Below are 19,728 nucleotides of genomic sequence, written 5' to 3' on the forward strand. Positions count from 1 at the left end.
CTGGTTCTGGTAACTGTCCCTTTGGGTCTGGGGGTGATAACAACTCCCTGATGTCACTAGTCATGTGGTTTATATCCTCCCTTGTAGTTGCCTTAAATCCTGTCCAAATCTTTGCAAATAATCCCTTTCTTAGGTTCATCAATTATCCAATTTGAGTGTGTCATCTGTTTCTTGCTGGGACCTTGACTGATAGTCACCATAAAAAAAAAAAAAAAAAAAAAAGGAATGCTTCCACTTATATGAGGTACTTAGAATAAATAGTCAAATTCATGGAGACAGGAAGTAGAATGGTGGTTACCAGGGGAATGGGAGTTATTGTTTAATGGTTACAAAGTTTCAGTTTGGGATGATGAAAATGTTCTGGAGATGGATAGTGGTGATGGTTGCACAACAATGTGAATGAATTTAATGCTGCTGAACTGTACACTTAAAAATGGTTAAAATGGTAAATTTCATCTTATGTATATATTACCACAATAAAAAAAAATAGGGGGAAATAAAAGCTGATTGCTCATTAATGCTTGGGAGGCTAGAGCCAAAAACATATCTTTTTTTTTTTTTTTTTTTTCCATTTTCAATATTCTAGAGTAGAGACCAGGCTGGGTTAGCCCTTGCATTGACTGGGGACTTTTTATTCTTGCCAAACAGTTTATTATGTTCAGGACGCTGTTTAATTTATTTGGGGAAATAAGATATGTGCTGCTCTTGGTCTGGGACTAAAGATGGTGCTGGTACCTAATACTGACAGGTAGTAGCCTCCTTTGGCCTTATCCTTAGTTCAAAGCCCAGCTCATCTCCACTTATTTCATGGAACTTTCTGGGATTGCTACAACATGCTGTGTTGCTCTTCTCTTCCCTGACTCTGAACTCCAACAGCTCTGTGCCTGCTTGGTAGAAGTTAGCCTCTTATTTTACTTCTGGTTCTATTTCCAGACAATTGTCACGGAAAGATGCAGAGCTCCTTGAGAACAAAGATCACGGCCTTACTGTCTTATTCCCCACACAGCCAGATTGACGCTGAAGCGTACTCCACACATGCTTGGTGAATGAGTACAGGCTTATATACATGGTATTATGCAATTTACATAATGAAAATACCACAAACCAGAACGTGTTTCTCTCTGGGTCTGATATCTGCTTGCCAGAAGACTAGTTTTCTTGAACTTATACACAGACCAGACTCTTGACAGCAGTTTGGCATCCAGAAAAAAATGATTGTCTTGGGTGCTTCCCCCCATCCTCCGCTTTCCTTCAGTTTTCCACAGCCTCTGAGCCAGAACTTTGCAGAAACAGCTAAAATCTTCAAGGAACCGTGAACTCCACTCCAGGAACCTCAGAGGCGGGCAGAACCAACAGGGCTTCCGTGTCACCAAAGAAGAGCCATCTGTTCTGCTGGAATTGTTCTCAGATTGTTGTCGCATCCTCTGAATGTCTTTTTCTCTCTTTTTTGAGCGGTAAACTACATGGTTTATTTATATCACGATCCTTGCGTTGTTTTTAGTGTGGCTTTTTCAGTAGAAGGGGGAATTTGGTTTTATTCACACTATAACAAATGCTAGTAAACTCCAGTCCCATTCATGCGCTTTCCTCACATAACCAGACATTTTAGAGACTTGGCCGGGAAGCCCTGTCACCCCAAGGTTAAATCTGCTCCTGTTCTCTGACTTGAAAACTGTAAAGTCCTCAAACTTGGATGTGAAGATGCATTAGAACCGTAGTATGTGCAAGTTCTTAGCTCTTTTATTTATTATAACCTCTTTTTTTTTTATTGGTTTGCATAAACTCTTTCTACATTAAAGATAATAACCCATCGTATGTCAAAGTTATCACATTTTTAGATTAGTTTGTTGTTGATCTCAATTTTATTTGTGGCACTAATGGAAACTTCATTTTTATGTAGTCCTTATATATTAGTATTTGTTCTGGCTGGGTGTTTTGCTCCATTGAATTGTCATTTTCTGTGTTAATACCATGTTTAATGCTAGTGAATTAAGTGGGCATTTTCATGCCCTTTTTTTTTGTGGGATATAATTGATCTAACTTTTCAGGAAAAGCAATTTGCCAATAGATTTCAAGAACTTAAGACCTGTTTCTGTTTTTTTTTTCGGCTGTGCCACATGTTTTATGGGATCTTAGTTCCCTGACCAGGGATTGAACCCATGTCCTCGGCAGTGAAAGAACAGAGTCCTAACCACTGGACTGCCAGGGAATTCCCCCTGAAACCTGTTTCTATCCTTTGACCCAATATTTCCCTACCTAGGGACTTATGCTAAGGAAATAGCAAGAAATATAAAATATTTATGCCCTAAGATGTTCGTATTAGTGTATTAGTATTATTTATAGTAGTGAAAAATTGGATCTAATGTCTGGAAATAAGATTACCGTGTTTATCATTAATAGATTATCATGTATCCATTAACATTTTCAATTTTAAGACCCAAGAAATGCTCATGATATAATCAGTGATGTGCTTGCTAGTAAATGTTTAACCACAGGCTGTCTGAAAAAATAAAAACAAAACAGCCCTAAAAAAAAAAAAAAAATAAAAAAAAAAATAAAAAAAAATAAAAAAAAAAAAAAACAGCCCTGCTTCGTAGTGTCTGCCAATTTCTGTGGTGTAAATATTCCCACTGTGGCTGATTTCAAACTACCAATATGCTGTCACTGAATTCAGAGTTGGAAAGAGATGAGCTTTGGCTCTCGTGAACAAGTGCGAGCCAGATATCGTGTTACTTGACAAAAATAGAATGCAAAGGGTGTATACGGTATGATCTCAACAACATAAGTAATCTACTTAAAAAAAGGCTGGAAGAAGAGAGGTTACCTTTGGGTAGTGGAATTATGAGGAATTCTTTCTGCCCTGCATCTCAGTATTTCTCTGAACTTCACAGAATGTTGATAGAGAGCCTAGAGGATTATTATGACCAGAATAAACAACTGATGCTTGTCCTGCTTCCCTCCGCCTGCATCCACTCCCCATGATGGAACTTGGCTTCTTTTACCATTTCACGGACTCCAGTAACAGTACTACGTTGGGGCCTTTGTGGGAGTCAATCTTGGAGACTTGCTTGATCTTTCTCGAGGCTTTTCTTTGCTTCAGAATCTCCTGTCCCTACACTTGTCTCCTTTTTCATCCTCCACCAAGAAGGTGCTTCATTATCCTGGCACAGCAGGCAGAGGGATGAGAAACACATACGTGGGTAACCCCCCAGCATAGCTTATGTTTCTGCTACGTGTGACAAAAGTGTGCCTCCTGTCACACGAAGTGGATGGGAAACCCTCACTCTGGAAGGAGTGAGTCATCCCACCTCATTGTCAGATGGGGAGCATAAGGCCAACAGATTGATTTAAGGGCCCACAATGAGCGAGTGGCTGGGAACCCAGGTCTCCTGACTTCCAGTCGGCTGCAGTATTCAATGGAGCAGTGCCAAAGGCAATGATCCATCTAGAACTTCCCGTGTATAATAGAACCTGCTAAGAGAAGGCGGTCTCTTCATATGCCCTCATTCTGTATTTAGACTCGTGTGGACATCGGACATCCAACGCTGTCGCTGGGCACTCTGCCTCAGCTTGCAGGGCGGTGAGGCCGTGCTGGGGAGACTGCAGACCTTACTGTTCTCTGGCAAGCAGCCCCCTCCTTTGCTTTCACAAGTGCACTTTTGGATGTGGTCAGTTAGACACTGAGAAGAGGACATGGCAGGTGCTTGGGGGCAGTTCAAGAACCCGCACTTCCAAAGCTTCATTCCAATAAGCAGCAACTTTCCAGGAAGTCTGTTAGTGTACAAGTAGGCACAAGGATGGATACATAAATAAAGGGGAACTTGTTTTTCTATGTCTAGGGCACACGTGAAGTGGCGGCTCAGCAGCTTTTCTCCTGGAGCAATGTTGGCCCCTTGAAGTGGGGCCTCAGTGAAGTCTCCTCCACTTTGGAATTCTGAAATACAGTGTCCTTGCTTGACTCTCCCGCGCATTTTCTAGGATGCGGCACTCCTGCCCTGCTCCCCATCTCAGAGAAGCGGGCACTAGTTAGAAACCTCGTCCTCGCTTGTGCACTTGTCCTGACGTGCCCTGATATTCCTTCCTGCTCAGTCGCATGATCCTCCAATCCATCACCAAACAGGCCACTTCACTCCCAGGCAGCTCCGGATTCGCTCTATTTGCATCTGTGTCCCTCGCCCTGAGCCATGCTTCCACTGCAGGTTGCCTGGATACCGCAGGAGCCTCCGTCCCCGGCCTTTCTGCATCCACTCTGCCTCCCTTCCAGGCCATTCTACACAAGGTAAGGCAGCCAGAGTTGTCTTTTCACAATGCCCTTGGGTTCATGTCACTCTGACTGTAACCCACTTCTCTTAGGACAAGAACCAAACCTTCCCCGTTGCGAAGTGCCCGGAAGCACCTGTCCTGCACCCCATTCCTGTCTTACCCTGGCTTTCTGGGCTCTGGCCCACTTTCAGTTCCTTGACTGTGCTGTGCTCTCTCCTATAGGGCTTTTATGGGCTGTACTACAGTTCTTAATGCTGCCACCCACGCCCTATAAAGCCCATCTCCCCCCTTCCCCAGCTCAAGCATCCCTTCCTCAGGGGATCTTTGCTGCTCCCACACCGCCTCCCCATACCGCCTTCGGTGACCAGGTCCTTTGTCATATGCTCTCAGAAAATCATGCCTCTTTCCTTCAGAACACTTCCTTTAATTTACAGTTACACATTTACTGATTAAATCCACGCCCTGTCTTGACTGTGGGGACCATGATAGCAGTGGCCACGTCTTTCACTGTTCATGACTGTATCCCCAGCACCTACCACCGTGCTTGCTCGCAGCTCGTTAAATGCCCTTTAAATGAATGGCTGAGTGAACGAGATATGACTTCCTCCGTGAACACTTCCAGACTGCCCCTTGTGGAGTTGGGAACTCCTGCCTCTGTGCTCACCTGGCACTTCTTCGTATCCATCTATCAGTTTCCTCATCTGTAAAATGGGGCTTACAATACAGCCCAGTGTTGAAAGGAAGGTGAGTTACGTTGATGGGTCTGGATACACTACAATGGCTGCGATAGAGTGGGTACTCAAAAATACTTGCTTTCTTGACAGTCATAATTGTTTCTTTTGATCATGAGCACTTTAAAGGTATAGGCCTCACGTCATGCATCTCAATGGCCCTCACAGGGATGGCCTTGCACACAGCAAGTGGGCCCCCATGAATGCCTGGATATGTTTGAACAATGGGACTGAAACATTAGCTTACATGGTCCCTGGCTGCCATTTACATGACTAAACCCTTAATTACCTCATCTTCCCCTGAAGCATCTTTTCTGATCCCATAACTCATGGCACTGTCTGGCTAATTCATTTTTGATCAACTGGATTGCTCTACACTTACATTCCTCTGTAACGTCGCCTCTGGAGTTCCCCTCAGCACTGGAAGGCAGTCTGGCTCATTTGAACAAATTGCTTAACATGTTAAATTAGATTCAACCGTCCTTAGGAAGAAAAATTAAAAAGAAAAAAACCAAGATGAATATCAATTGTCCTCATACCCATGATCTTCCAAAATTGCCTTATTTTACCCCTGACAGCACCCAAGGCATGTTTGCTTTGTAATCGTGCAGGAAGTTTAAGTAATTTTCACCGTCACCAGCCAGCACTCCCTGAGAATGTACTGACGGCTTGGCACCAAGCTCACAGCATTGTAGAAACGTTGCTGACCTGATGATACGCCTGCTGCAACTCGGGTAATTCATTCCCTGATTGTTAACATCATTACTTTGTCTAGTCATGCTTCTCTCTTTCACCCAGCCCAATCCACTGTGCACCTGTTGAACTCCTATTTATTCTCTAAAGCCCGGCTCAGGTATCCCCGCCTCCCAGAAGCTTCTCCATTCTTTCATAAAAAAATTAATCCTTCCTTTAAAGTGGGCTAACTCTGTATCTTGAACACACTTCTCACACTCAACATTGTGTCTCTTTGTTCAATGTTTCTCTCCCTTATTGAAGTGTGAGATACTTAAAAGTAGGTTATTAGTGTCCTCAGCACCTATTATGGTGATTTGGATATAGTACATGCTCAATAAATGCTTCTGGACTGAAGAGATAAATTCATTCAGCCAACAAATATTTATTAGACCTACTATGTGCTAGGTGCAAACAGTAGCTTCTAGATCCTGTCCTCTAAATGCTTGGAGTTATTTTGGGAAATGACAGAGACATATATAAAACATAAAACAGAGTGTCATCAATGGAATCACAGAGGTGGGTGTAAAGTACTATGAAAGCCCCGGGGGTGGGGATGGCTACCACATACATAATGAATAGACACGTAACCACGAGGCAGTAAGTCAGTACTTAGAAGTGAACCACTAATAATTTAGAGGAGGGAAAAATTAGTATGACTGGGATGATGAAGGCAAGATTTGGCCTAGTTCTTTGATATTTGGGGTATGATTTGATTATACAAGCAGTAGTTTCTTTCACCATGATCAAGTGAAAATATACAGTATTTATCCACAATAAAGAGGATGGATCCAGACTGAAGAGTGTGTGAGGCCTGGGGCAGCTGACAGCCAGCTGGTCTCGATCGAGCACCATGACAAGTGTCCTATCAGGGCTTGCCTTCTGAAACCCACTCGGCTGAGTTTTAGAGCTTGGACACTAAAGCATATATAACTAATTACGAATAAAATAATTCATCCTAGATGTAAGCTTTGAGTTGGAACCTGGTTTGTCAAGTTCCCATAGTGTGGGAAGGCACACACTTCACTGGGCACCAGGCAAGGCCACCTGCCCTCGGAAACAGCCGCAGTGCTAAAGCAACAGGGGGAGCAGTTCAGGCCGTGGCCTCAATCCGGGGAGTCGGTTGCACTGGCCTTGGGCATCAGTGGCGGCTTGCATGCTGTCCCGACTAGGGAAAGGACTCTTGGTGGGAATCCAGCACTGGGATGGTGGTGAGCTTGGGGCGTGGGGGTCAGGTGGCCTCTGGGAGTTTCTCAGCACCCTCCATGGACAGACCACCATGCAGAGAGGACAACAGCCCTCAGGACACCCCCTCACCCCAGGCGAACATACTCATTCACGGAAGCTCCTCCTTAAAATGATGGTGTTAGAACTACCTGAAGCGGCATCACATAAAAATCAAAGATGGGAAATCAGGAGGCGTGGCTCCCAAGTCTGCCAACCTGGTAATACGGCAGAACCACGTGTGAGTTTCGGAAGCTCCCCAGTCATCTTTAGCTGCAGGTCTGGACAAGAGGACGGCATGGAAGCCTGTTGCTTGACCCCTTTCCTCCAATCTGGGCCACATTTGGGTTCCTCCGGACCTTAATAACGCATCACTGTTTTGTAGGAAAAAGTGAGCGGGAAGATGACTCAGTCCTGTTCCTTCAAGACCTAGTTCAGAGCCGCTTAATCCACCCTGTCTGTATTTCTTTTCTCCTCTGCTCTGTTCTGGCCCTTGTAAGGGCAACGCTGTGCCCATCTTCCCTGCGAGCTGCCAAGGAGGGAGCTCAGACAATCAGGAAGACGAGCCATGCAGGGAAGACAATCTAGCTTCAGTCCAGTTGCTTTTATGGTCCCTTTCCGCCTTTCCTTTAACGTCCCACCTTTTTACAAGAGGCTTCACTGTGTGCGCCTGTGCAGGGCACTTCCGGGCCCCTCCTCTGGATGGGGAAGAGGCCTTGGCTTCCCCAGCGCCTGGACTGTGCCACCAATGGATGCCCGGGCACGGAGCAGGGTTGAAGGAGCACTGCAGGGCACACCTCTTCCATAAAGCGCCGCTTCCGCGAAGCATTTACTGCTTGTTACTTTTCAGTCCTCATAACAGACTCAGGAAGATAGTATTAGCATCGTCTTATGGATATAGGAGTGCAAAGCTCAAGAAATAAAGTGAGTTGCTGTGGTTACCTCTTTACTGGGATGAGCTTGCTTGCTGCAAGGAAGACACCAAAACTAAGTCTTTGTGAATAAACCCATGTGGGGCCCTGAAATGGAGCCATAGGCTGGTGGAAAGAAAGGCGGCTTCAGAGAGAAAGCGTTCAGGCTTTGCATCTGTTTCTTTTTCGTGTAGACTTCCATGCTCTCTGCCCACCTACCCCAGTCTCCCCTCATGCTGACCGGCCAGCTCTTTCCACTCTCCCCATCCATACCCAGAGGGGCCAGTGGAAGTAGCTTAGCCATTGCCCCTTCGCCAGTTGGGCAGAACTCAGGTGCTCAGATAACTCGTTGGGCTTTGAAAACAGTGACTTCCACATTTGGAAAAAAAAAAAAATTCATTATTGTAAAAAGTATATTTTACATCATGAGTAGGTACACACACACACATATACATATACACACACACATCATGAGGTAAAGATATAAATTTATATGTACTACTTACAAAAACACACAGATATATAAATATAGACACATACATATATAAGCCTATATGTTTGTTTTAGAAACATATATAACTGAGAAATATTTCATCAAACCACACTATATACAAAGTACTCTGATATTTTCCATTCTTTTTTTTATCGTATTAGAAAAAGTATGGCTCATTATCCTCCAAATTGATTTCATGATCCACTAATGAGTAGAAACCCTCCCTTTGAAAAACACGGATCCAAAAGTTGGAAGGCCTCGGGGCTCAGTCCTGGCCCCTCTTCTGTTCTATTTCTCACACTCTCCTTTGGTGAGCTCCTCTAGCTTTGTGATACTGATGATACCCAGATTCACACCAAAGCCTGGACCTCGTCCTGCATCCCCAGGCTCCTACAGCCAATGGCCTATTTGACATCTGTACTTGGATGCCCAATGGCATCTCAAACCAAACTCCTGTTCCCATCCCAAGCCCACTCTTCTTGCAGCCTATCCCACATCAGGAGATTGCAGCTTCATTCTCCCAGATACCCAGGCTCAAGCACTTGGAGTCATCCCTTATACCACTCCATTTCCAAACCACCTATAGGTACTCTTGGCTTCAAACTATGTCTAGAAATGAACAACTCCTACCACCTCCACCACCACTCTCGCTTAACCACTATCACCTCTCTCCTGGATCACTGTAATATCCGCTTAACAGATCTCTTGTTTTCACTTCAGCCAGAGTCATCCTTTAAAACTATATCAGACCATGTCACTCCTCTGCTCAAAAGCCTCCAGCGAATCCCCATCTTACGCAGTGTGAAACCCAAAGCCTTTCCACGACCTTCAGGGCCCTACAGGTTGGACCCAGTGCCTCTCTGACCTCAGTCCTTGCTGCTCTCCACCCCACTTCCCCTGCTCTCATGGTTTCTCTGCCACACCAGCCACACTCCTCCCTCGAGGCCTCTGCTCACTGTTCCCACTGCCTGCACCTCTCCTTCTCCTACTATCCATGTGGCTCACTGTTGTAGTCCGGATTCTGAAAACAGAACCAATAGGATGTTTATATGTATAGAAAGAGATGTATTCCAAGGAATTGGCTACCGTGGTTATGGAGGCTGATGAGTCCCAAGGTCTGCAGTTGGCAAGCTGGAGGCCCAGGAGAGCTGATGGTATAGGGGGCCTACATGCTCATGACCTAGGAAAAGCTGAGGTTTCAGTTCAAGTCTGAAGGCAGGGAAAAAAATGATGTTCTAGCTTGAAGGCAGCCAGACAGGAGGAGTTCTCCTTACTGAAGGAAGGATCAGCCTTCTGTTCTATTCAGGCCTTCAACTGATTGGATGAGGCCCACCCACATGAGGGAGAGCAATCTGCTTTACTCAATCTAATAATTTAAATGTTAAACTCATCCAAAGACACCCTCATAGAAATAACCAGAATAAAATTTGACCAACGATCTGGGCACCCCATGGCCCAGTCAGGTTGACACACAAAATTAATCATCTACTCCTTCCTTCACCTTTAGGTTTCTGCTCAAATATTGCTTAATAAGACTTCCTTCAGCCAGTTATATATAAAGATACTCCTTCCCTCTCTCATGGTCCTTCAAACCCCCTTACCCTGCTTTCTCTTTCTCCAAAGCACTTATTACTAACCTGACTTATTATATATTTATTTATTATTATTTTAAAATTTATTGTTATCTACCCCAAATTGTAAACTCCATGAGGACAGGGACCTTGTTTTCTTTTCACCCATCTTTCCAGTGTCTAGAACAATGCCTGGCATATAATCACCGCATGAGTAACATTTTTTGAATCAATGAATGATTCTCCAGATAGACAATGAAGAACTCGTTCTTGGACTAGGTACTTGCCCTGGGCCAGTCAGTGGTCACTTCTTGTAAAGAACAGTTGCCTTTGTTTCCTGAGCTGGGGGCAGTGGAAGGACTGAGTCAGTTAGAAGGGGTCTCTGGGCATGTTTAAGCCCACATATGTTGAACTGGTGTGGACTGTCAATCAGTGTTTTGGTCCTTATGAAGTCTCATGGAAAATAAAGTTACAAGAGTCACAAGAAACTTGAAGACCTATGCATGTTCAGAGAAGGGGGGATTGATTCTAGCTTGTGGAATAGAGAATCTTGTTGGAGGAAGGGTATCTTAACTGAGCCCTGATAGTAAGAGCCAGGATTGGAGATGGGGCTGAGCAGGAAGGGCAGGAAGGGCAGATCAGGTTGAGGGACAAGCATACACACAGATAAAGGGGTGGGAAAGTACGTCTGCATGCAAAAATGAGTGAGAAGTTTTGCCTAGCATCGTGTAAGGACCAGCTGAAGACAAATCATTGTCCTGGGTGTAAGAGCACTGGCACTTTCAGGTGAGATACAATTCAAGCCCCCAGGTTTCATTTTCCTCTGCAGTGGTCAAATGACCTGCATTACCCAGATCACTGCTTCTCCTCTCCCCTCTGGTGGGCTCTGCATCAGTGCAGCAAAAGCTTAGAAATCCCCTGGCTGTCCTGTTTAGGACACTTTTGATATTCAACAAGTACAGGTGAGGTCGTGGTAACTCCAAGAAGTGATGGGAATTTGTACTTGCAAAATGCTTGTCTCCACTTTTGGAGTGCTTAATTAGTTGATTCTCACACCTTCCACTATGCAAGGGCACCTGGAGAGTCCTCATGACAGCATTAGCTTTTTCTACAGATCAGGAGCAGGAGGCGGGGTGGAAAGGGTGAGTATTTGACTGAACAATTTGAAGCTTGTCAGAGCCATGATTTTCCTCTCAGTTTTCAACAGTTTCAGAGCTGCTCCTGATTTATTCAGACTTGCCAAAGACCTGTATTCTTTTTCACCTGCCTGTTTTAAAAAATCACCAACTTTTCATCATTTTAAGGACCTCTTGGGAGAAAGAAAGATGAAAAGATGTTCTTAGCATCTAGGACTCTGACTTGCTTTTTCTCTTTATTTTTTCTTCCTGCCTGTCTCTGTTTCTGTGTCTGCCCCTTTGTCTGTCTCCTCTTCTCTGTTGTCTTTTGTCCACTCAGTCTCTCTGAGAGGCAGTAGTGTCTACTGCACAGGAAAGAATACTTGAGAAAGAACGAGAACGATTGGAATGTGTGCATCACCAGCAAGTGGCTGAACCTTTCTGAAACTTGGTTTTTCTGGACACATAATGTGGATTTGCCTCAGGATTGGGAAGGCGGGTTGGTGTCACCAAAAGCAAGCAATTCTAGGCTCTTTGTGGGTCCTGTCAAATACCAACTCAGTGGCCCTGAGCAGGTTCTTAACTGCCCCCCTCACACACACGCACACTGCATATCACGTTTCTCACTTGACAGAATGAGGACCACATGAGGCTGTGGGGAGAAAAAGAAGAGGCAGTGACCTAGCAGGGAAAGTGTGGCTTCAAGCTCAGGAAGCCTGGGGTTTGATTCCCACTAATTACTAGCTGTGTGGTCTTGCATAAGTTACTTACTAATAATAGTTAATAGTCATTGTGCCTGTATCACGTGCCAGGCATTAGTCTAGGCTTTTGTGTGGATTATCTCAATGAGTCTTCGTAATCTGATAAGGGGGGGGGTTGATATTATCATCTCCATTTTGCACACAAGAGAATGGAGGCTCTGAGAGGCTCATGCCATTGCTCAATGTCAAGGGCTAGGACCTGGCAGAGCAGGGAAGCAAGTCCAGCTCCTCTGACTCCAGAGCCCACACCCTTTACCAGTGGGCTATCATGACTCCAAGGCTTCACTTGGGGACTGCAAGTCCGCAAGTAAAATTGCTTATATGATAAGTACTAAGTAGTACTTACCTCACGAGGCTATTGCCAGGAGTAAATGAGATGCTACTTAACAAATGACTTATCACAGTGTCTCATATAATATAATCCTGTAATAAATGTCAGCAAGTATGTATGTACTACCTTACATATTTATTTTTGGACCATGATGGGGTAAACCCTGTATACTGCATGTATGTGAATAAGTGGCAATGACCTTTTATGCAGTCTACAAGTCACAAATCACTGTCGTGAGGACAATCACTGACATTCCTTCTCGCTCTGGATTCAGACCTTCTATGACTCATTTTCCCCAGGCTCTATCAGCTCCAGTGAAAGTTCCCAGGCCACTTTACCCAGTGATGACAAATGGTTCCAGAACTCTTTGACTTCTGCATTAATTAAATGTGAGAAAACAGAGAGCTCCATGAAAAGACACCTCCGTGGTTTCTTTTTAAACCCTGTACTTCCACCTCAGCTTGCAGCTGCACCACTCAAAACCGCCTGCGATAGAACAGTGTTCTATTCATTCTGCCCAGTGAGTCACAGATCAGTTATCAAGACTGCACCTCATGTTCCCAAAAGAAATGATGCACCTTGAGAAGCAGGGGAGGAGAAAGGTGAGTCAAGGGCCTTTGAGTAGTTGCTGCAAAGGTAGCAAACACAATGCCAAGCTTTACCCACTCACTCACTCACCAATCATTTATTAAGCCCTCACTCGTTGCTAGGCACTAGTTAAAGAAACAAGTCCAGTAAGTCTTGCTTGCTGTCCTGGAGAAGGAAAAGGGAAAGGATTTCCCATCCATTGCTTGCTTGCTTTGGGCTGGGCACTGGGCTGGGAGTCTTATACTTAATCCTTACTATAATCCCCTTGAGATAGGCATCGTAATTCCCACTTTGAAGATAAGGGGATTGACAAGGGATTCACCCAAGGATCATACAGCTGGGAAGTGGTAGATTGGGACTGTTGGTTCTGTCACCATTTATACCATGCCTCTGCTTAGAGAAGCTCATGTCTAGTGGAGGACATAGACTTAAATCGTTACTTTATGGGATAAGAAGGTTCTGGAAGGTTAGTCTTGCAGGATGCATGAAGCCTGTAGCGAGAGTTCCTAGCAGCTATTGTGAGCGTCTCCACTCTCAGTCTTAGAGAGGGGCATGATGGATCAGGTTCCTGTGTGTTATCTCAAACCCTGTGTGTCCATCTCTCCAGTTCAACTGCAAAGGAAGATGGCTTTTTAATTCCCAAGAGACTATGATTCTAAAAGTCAAGACTTCTAGGCTTCAAACTAGTGGTTTTGAAACCCTTTGTAAAAAGCAGCGTAACTTTACCTTTAAACAAGACACCATGTAATCCCAATTTATAAAACAAGTAAAACTGAAGCAACTCTGGCTAATGTGCAGGGCCCGACTCTCTTGACCTTCCCTCAGATGCTGAGAAAACAGGTTGAAAACCACAGCTCTAGAGAATCCAGGTCCTTGGCTTTCTTTTGGCTGAGCAGATCCGAGCTGTAAGGCCCTGCTGGTCCAGTGCCTCCTTCTTCCTCTCTCCAGACCCTTTCCCCTCTCCTAAGACCCTCTCTGACCTTGGCCGTGAGAGGTTAAGGATCCTACTTAAAGGATCCACCATGGTAAAATGGTGGCACAACCAAGAGTCCCAATCTACCACTTCCCAGCTGCATGATCCTTGGGCCAATCCCTTGTCAATCCCCTTATCTTCAAAGTGGGAATTACAACTTGCAGCGTATGGCCCTGGCTCTGGGCCTGGCTCTGACTTGGCAAACTCTCATGTTGGGGCTTCTGCAGCAACTGACTTTAGTCTCCACCTTCCTGGCTCCTAGTCTCCACCTAGAGTCCCCATCAAGGCACTAGAACACTTCCCCCCTCTCCTCATCTTCTCCCTCTCCATTTGCCCCTTCATCCCTGGCCCTGAGAACCCCCAGTTTTGGGCAGTAACTCACATTTCCTGAGCACGCCCTCTGAGCCGGGCACAATGTCCATGTTTGATACCCACATCAAAGCTGTGAGTCAGGCTTTACTAACTGTACCCACGTCACAAATGGGGGCACTAAACCTCTTACAGGGCAAGTGATTTGCTCATGGTCACTCAGCTGAGAAGCTGCTGAGCTGAGCTCACCACCCGGTTCTTCCCGGCCCTACAGCCCACGTCCAGTCCACGCTCCAGGGGAGCCCATGCCTCCTGGGTCTGGACCCTGCCTTCCTCTTCCTGGTTATCCTCTCAGGCGACAGGACCACTCACTGCTTGAAGACAAACAAACTTCCTGCCTGCTTTTCTGAGTCTCAGCTGCCTCTGAATTTTGCTTTGTCTTAATCTGTTTAAATACTCTCACATTTATTAAGCCCTCAGTACATACTGGGCATGGATTTCAACACCTTACAACAGATATATGAGGTAGCCATGCTTGTTATATCCATTTTACAGATGAGAAAACTGAGGCCCAGTGAGGTTGAATAACAGTCACACAACTATTAAATGGCAGAGCCAATACAAACCTGGGCCTCTGGCTCCAGAGCCTGAATTCCTGTATATAGCCTTTTGACTGGGCAACTATGTCCTCCTTACCAGCAGCAGAGATGGTAAGACTCAATGATATGGGGACTCAGTGAGGCTTAGTGACTACCCCTCCCTAGAGGTGTCAGAATGGTAAATACTCTACACAGCTACTTTGTCACGGGACCATTTTTTATTCAAGCTAATAAATCAGTGATGAGAGCTTTGTGTGTGTGTGTGTGTGTGTGTGTTGGGACGGGGAACAAAGATATCTCTGCATATATTACTTGGTAAATTAGCTTTTCCATTTCCAGCTAGCTGCATCAAAATATATTGTTTTGCTTCAGTGAATGGTTGAAGTTCTGGGTTGACAAATAGATTTCATCTCTTGTTCCAAATTTGGTCGATTTATTATGGCTGCTTGGAACCATGAATTGGGAAGGATTCTGCAGTCACATTTGGTCTCAGCAGGAAAGAGAGTCATGATCTATTAATAATGTCTGCCATGTGCAAGGGAGGTGAAGGTGATGCATATGAGTCATTTACCTGATATCCATGGACTGATTTCCTATCCTGGCTCATTCTTATCTGTTTTATCCTCAATCAGTGAAATGGGGGCAGGCCTATCCTTATCCTTAAGATGTGACCTGAGCTTTGCCAGGCTCTCCATCCACTTCATGTCTGGATGACCTCGATATAAACATGATGCTGGATGCGGAGATGGGAAGACGGACAGAGGGGTTTACAAAAAAGTGTTGCTTGAGTGTGCTTTGTCTTGGCATTCATTCATAATTCAAACACAGCATAGAAATGTCCATTAATAGCTTGGAGAATCAGAAAAGAAGATCTCTTTCTATTCAGTTATTGGGCTCATGGCTCTGAGGTCTTTCCCAAAGGCACTATTCTGTATCTTATTTTGCTGAAAGTCACAACAATAAAAACAGCAGCTCCACTGTTCTGGGCTCAGTTTCCTCCCTCAGGGCTCTGGGACCAGGTCGTGGTAGATTGTGAGATCTGCAATATTTTTCCTCAGGTCTTTCCAGAGCTGATTTTCCCTCATCTTTCAGATTTTAATTCATATGACCCTACCTTAAAAAGGCTCTCCTTCAGCACCCTATCAAAAGTCTTCCTTGGCCATTCTCTATTGTATTATTTTATTTTCTTCATGTCTTGCTTCACTGGCTTGACTTGTTTTTCTTACTGATTTGTTTACTTGTTAAGTGTCTGCCATGTAAGCCCCATTGCTTTTCTCTCATGTTTGCCATGTAAGACCCATTGCTTTTCTCTTGTTCACCACTGTATCACCTATACCTCTGAAAAGTAAAACAAAAACCAAGATTGATGCTAGAAATTCCATGCGTGGTCTTCTCTGAGGTGAATGACAGCTGGCATTTCAGTGTTTGCCGGTGGTTTGGACCATCCAGCACAGGTGAGACAATCTCCCTTGAAGCAGCCTGGATCTCTGAAGTTTCTTATAATCCAAATGCCTCTCTACCCTTGATGATCTTTTCCCACGGTACACACCCAACGTACCCTTCCAGCTGACCTCCAGCCTGGGGTTTCCATCAGATCTGTCAGAGGCTAGGGATATCAGATATCTGGTAGTTTCCATTCGGAGAGTGAATTGTAGCTCTTCACTCACCCAGCCTTCTTGGACCAAACCCAAGAGTTTCATGCAGGCTGGAAGAGCCCAGGTGCCCAATTTCTTCCAAAGTGGCCTTATTAATACATTTCTTTGGTCATATCCCTCCCACATCCTCTCCAAAATCTCTAGTGGCTCTCCAATGCCCATAGACCAAAGTATTTAGATTAAGGCATTCAAGACTTTTCAATTCTCTGTCTCGTCTCTTGATTTAAGTCAAGAATGGATGTTGGTTTGTTCCCTGCACAGGCCTCGGGCACACTCTTTCCGCCTTGTGGTCCTTGCCCAGCATCACTCCTTGGGCAATCTTCCTGGTCTCCCTCATCTTTGCAATGGATGACGTCTCTATGGGCCTGCTAGTGCTCTGCACTTTTCTGCTTTGCTGCATGCTGACACGTGATTTTGAAATATATTCTTACATGTTATCCCAAATAATAAGCCTATATAATAACATTTTAAACTGTTATCCTAAATAATAAGCCTGGGGATAAGTACTACCTCTAATTTGTTTTTGTATCCTTAGTACACCTAGCAGAGTGTCTAGCCCAGATTACAAAAGAATGAATAGAATCACATTTTCATTTTTATGAATGAGGGGAAAAAAGATCAGAGCATTAGGGTCTTGCCCAAATCCATGCAGCTGGTTGCCAGGGGAATCAAGATTTGAACATCAATCTCTTATATTTAAATCATACGCCGCACACTCAAAAGTCCAAAGGGACCAGGCAGATTACATAAGCACCAAAGCATGTGGGTGAAATACAACCTGAAGTGGGGGGACCTGTGTATCCAGGAGGAAGGCACCAAACAGCTCAGATGACAATCGTCAGGTGAGCATGGGAGTCCGGTCTGCAGGTTCTACAGAAAGTTGAAAATCTGATCTGTGAGTGACATCTCACAAAATTTTGAATGTTGCCAACTCGTTCTAATTAAAAATACTGCATGATTCAAACACATCCCGTCTGTGAGCCAGATGAGGCCTCAGCCTGCCAGTTGGTGACCCACGCTGTTCATCCCTGTGATGCCGCCCTGGAGATGGTACCATGGGTCAAGTGGCTCAGACTTGCAGAGCAAGAGGCAAGTTCCAATTGCCTTTGTGGTCAAATTATTTAAAGCCACTGATATTGGGCTGATTTTGGGGCCCTCAAGGTGAGTGGGATGAACATCCTTGAGTTTCACATGGGTGCTTTGAAGTTGTGTCAACTCCAAATGATGGTTTTCCTCATCATTGAAACTGACCAAGATCTCCAGTGATGGTCTGCAAATGGGCTTTGCTGTGGCTAAATGCAAATCAATACAAATTATGAGAGGAGTCCCTTGTTGGATTGGCTGGCCGTCAAGAAAGATAAAATACTGAAGAACCATTGCAAAAGGGGTATCCGAATTCCTGGCTCTATGGGAAGTGGAAGGCAATTAACTATGTAACAGTTACATACATGGGGTGGGGCTAGTGCTCAGCCTTAGAGAAAGCGATCAGCTCTGTCTTAATACAGGCAGAGAATTAGGCAATGGGAGTTTTGGCCATTGACTTGAGCATTCATTTATTATGACAAAATGAGCCAGTATTGACCTGGAGGCCCTACTGCAGGGTATCAGCCTATTAATAACAGGCTGTTACATGCTCTGTGTAAAGGCTGGGGATTGAAATGTTGCTGTCTTTTCAAATATGAAGGAAGCAGTGTCGTTTAGATTTGTAGGTTACCATGACCACATGCGAGTTGGAAACTGGGGAGTAAAGGGGGACAGCATGGAGTCAGCATGGGCTCACATGTCAATTCCAGTCCCCACTGGCCTTATAACCTTGGGTGCGTTGCTGAACCCATTTTCAGTCTCAGATTTATCATTGCTAAAATAGGGATGATAACACTTTCCTCTCAGGTTGGTTGGGCAGATGATTTTGTAAACGTCCTTTGCACAGTGCCTGGCACAAACTGGATGCCGTGTGCGTGTTTATTTCGCTTCCCTTCCCAATTTCCACAGCACTTTATCTGAGTCACTTTCGTGACTTGGTTGGCTTTCTATCTGAATTTTATAGTCTCTCTGTCCATGTATTTTCCTCTGTTAGGCAATGGATTCTTCTTGAGCTGAGTCTTCCACTGATTCATCTGTACATCTTTCACAGGGCCTGCCCGTAGTAGGTCCGCAATCCCTATTTGTGGCACTGATGGATGAATGACGCAGGAATTGCAGAAGTCTGGGTCCATCACACCAGTCAGCATCTTCTTCATGTCAGCCATTGCACCATATGCCTCAGGATGAGCAGACACACCTGCTGGTCCTGCTGGTGCATACGTGCTTTCCTAGATCATCACTTGCTTCGAGTATGGACCGATGGCCACTGAGCATGGAAGGAGAAGCTATAATATCTGTGACTGAGGGTGCGAGGTAGAACCTAGGAGTCTTCCCTGAATACACGACTTCTGAAATGGGCCGTGGGGGATCAGGGAAATTTTTCTAGGCAGAAAATGAGGAAGGGCATTCTAGGCAAAAGAACCAACCTGTGCAAAATTATGCAGGTGTGAAAATACAGTATGTGTAGCTAGAGGAGGAAGAAAACTGGACTTCATGAGTACCTACTACGTGCAGGAGCTTTATATCTGTTACTGCATTTCATGCTCTCAGTGGTCTTGCTAGTGAAGCATTGTCCTTCTTATTTTAAGGGGAGGAAAAAAATAGGGATCAAGTCTAGTAATTTGTTCAGAGCGCAAAGCATGAAAGTGGCAGGGCTGAATCTGGGGCCCATTCTCACACCCACGGCACATGTGAGGGGCAGGGAGCACGGGCTAAGGGATTGATATTCACTGGCAATTCCCAGCACACCTTCATCAACCTCAGCCCTGAGGGTGAACACAGTGTCTGCTTCTCTGAAACTGTACTCTCTTTCAGTTTTGAACATTTCTGATGAGTTTGAAAAGTGATCCTCAAATGTCTAGCAAGAAGTGGTTTGGGCATGTGCAGAGACAGATCTGTCTTCAGTCATAGGGTTTGTTTCATTTTGCAAGTTGTAGCCAAATTGCTTGAGCTATTTTTATACTTGGATTCCAGACAGCTTGCTGAGATTCATATTATCTGATTTGGGGTGTTTTTGTGCAAAGCTTTTTTATTTTATCAGGTGCATTTCACTCCACCACAGCCCAGGCTAATCGCCCCCGTGATGCCTCGGGAAATTGGGTTGGCAGCTTGCAGAGGCACTGGAGACAGGCATTTATTTCCATAGGCGTTGTTAGTCCAGGTGCATAGGGGCTCCTGATAGAGCGTCTCTGGGGATGAATTTGGGAGACCTCCTTCTATCTGATGTAATCATCTTTTAGATTCCGTGGGCTTCTGGGTTCCAACGGGCTGGCAGGCTGAGTTGTCACGCTATTTTTCCCTAAGTTGAGTGCCATCCTCAGTGTGACTTTATTAACTGGATGTGGACATTTCTTTCAATAAAGGTGTGTAAATAGATGGGTACTCAGCA

This window comes from Balaenoptera acutorostrata, chromosome 9 (genome assembly GCF_949987535.1).
Source record: "Balaenoptera acutorostrata chromosome 9, mBalAcu1.1, whole genome shotgun sequence".
Lineage (NCBI taxonomy): Eukaryota > Metazoa > Chordata > Mammalia > Artiodactyla > Balaenopteridae > Balaenoptera > Balaenoptera acutorostrata.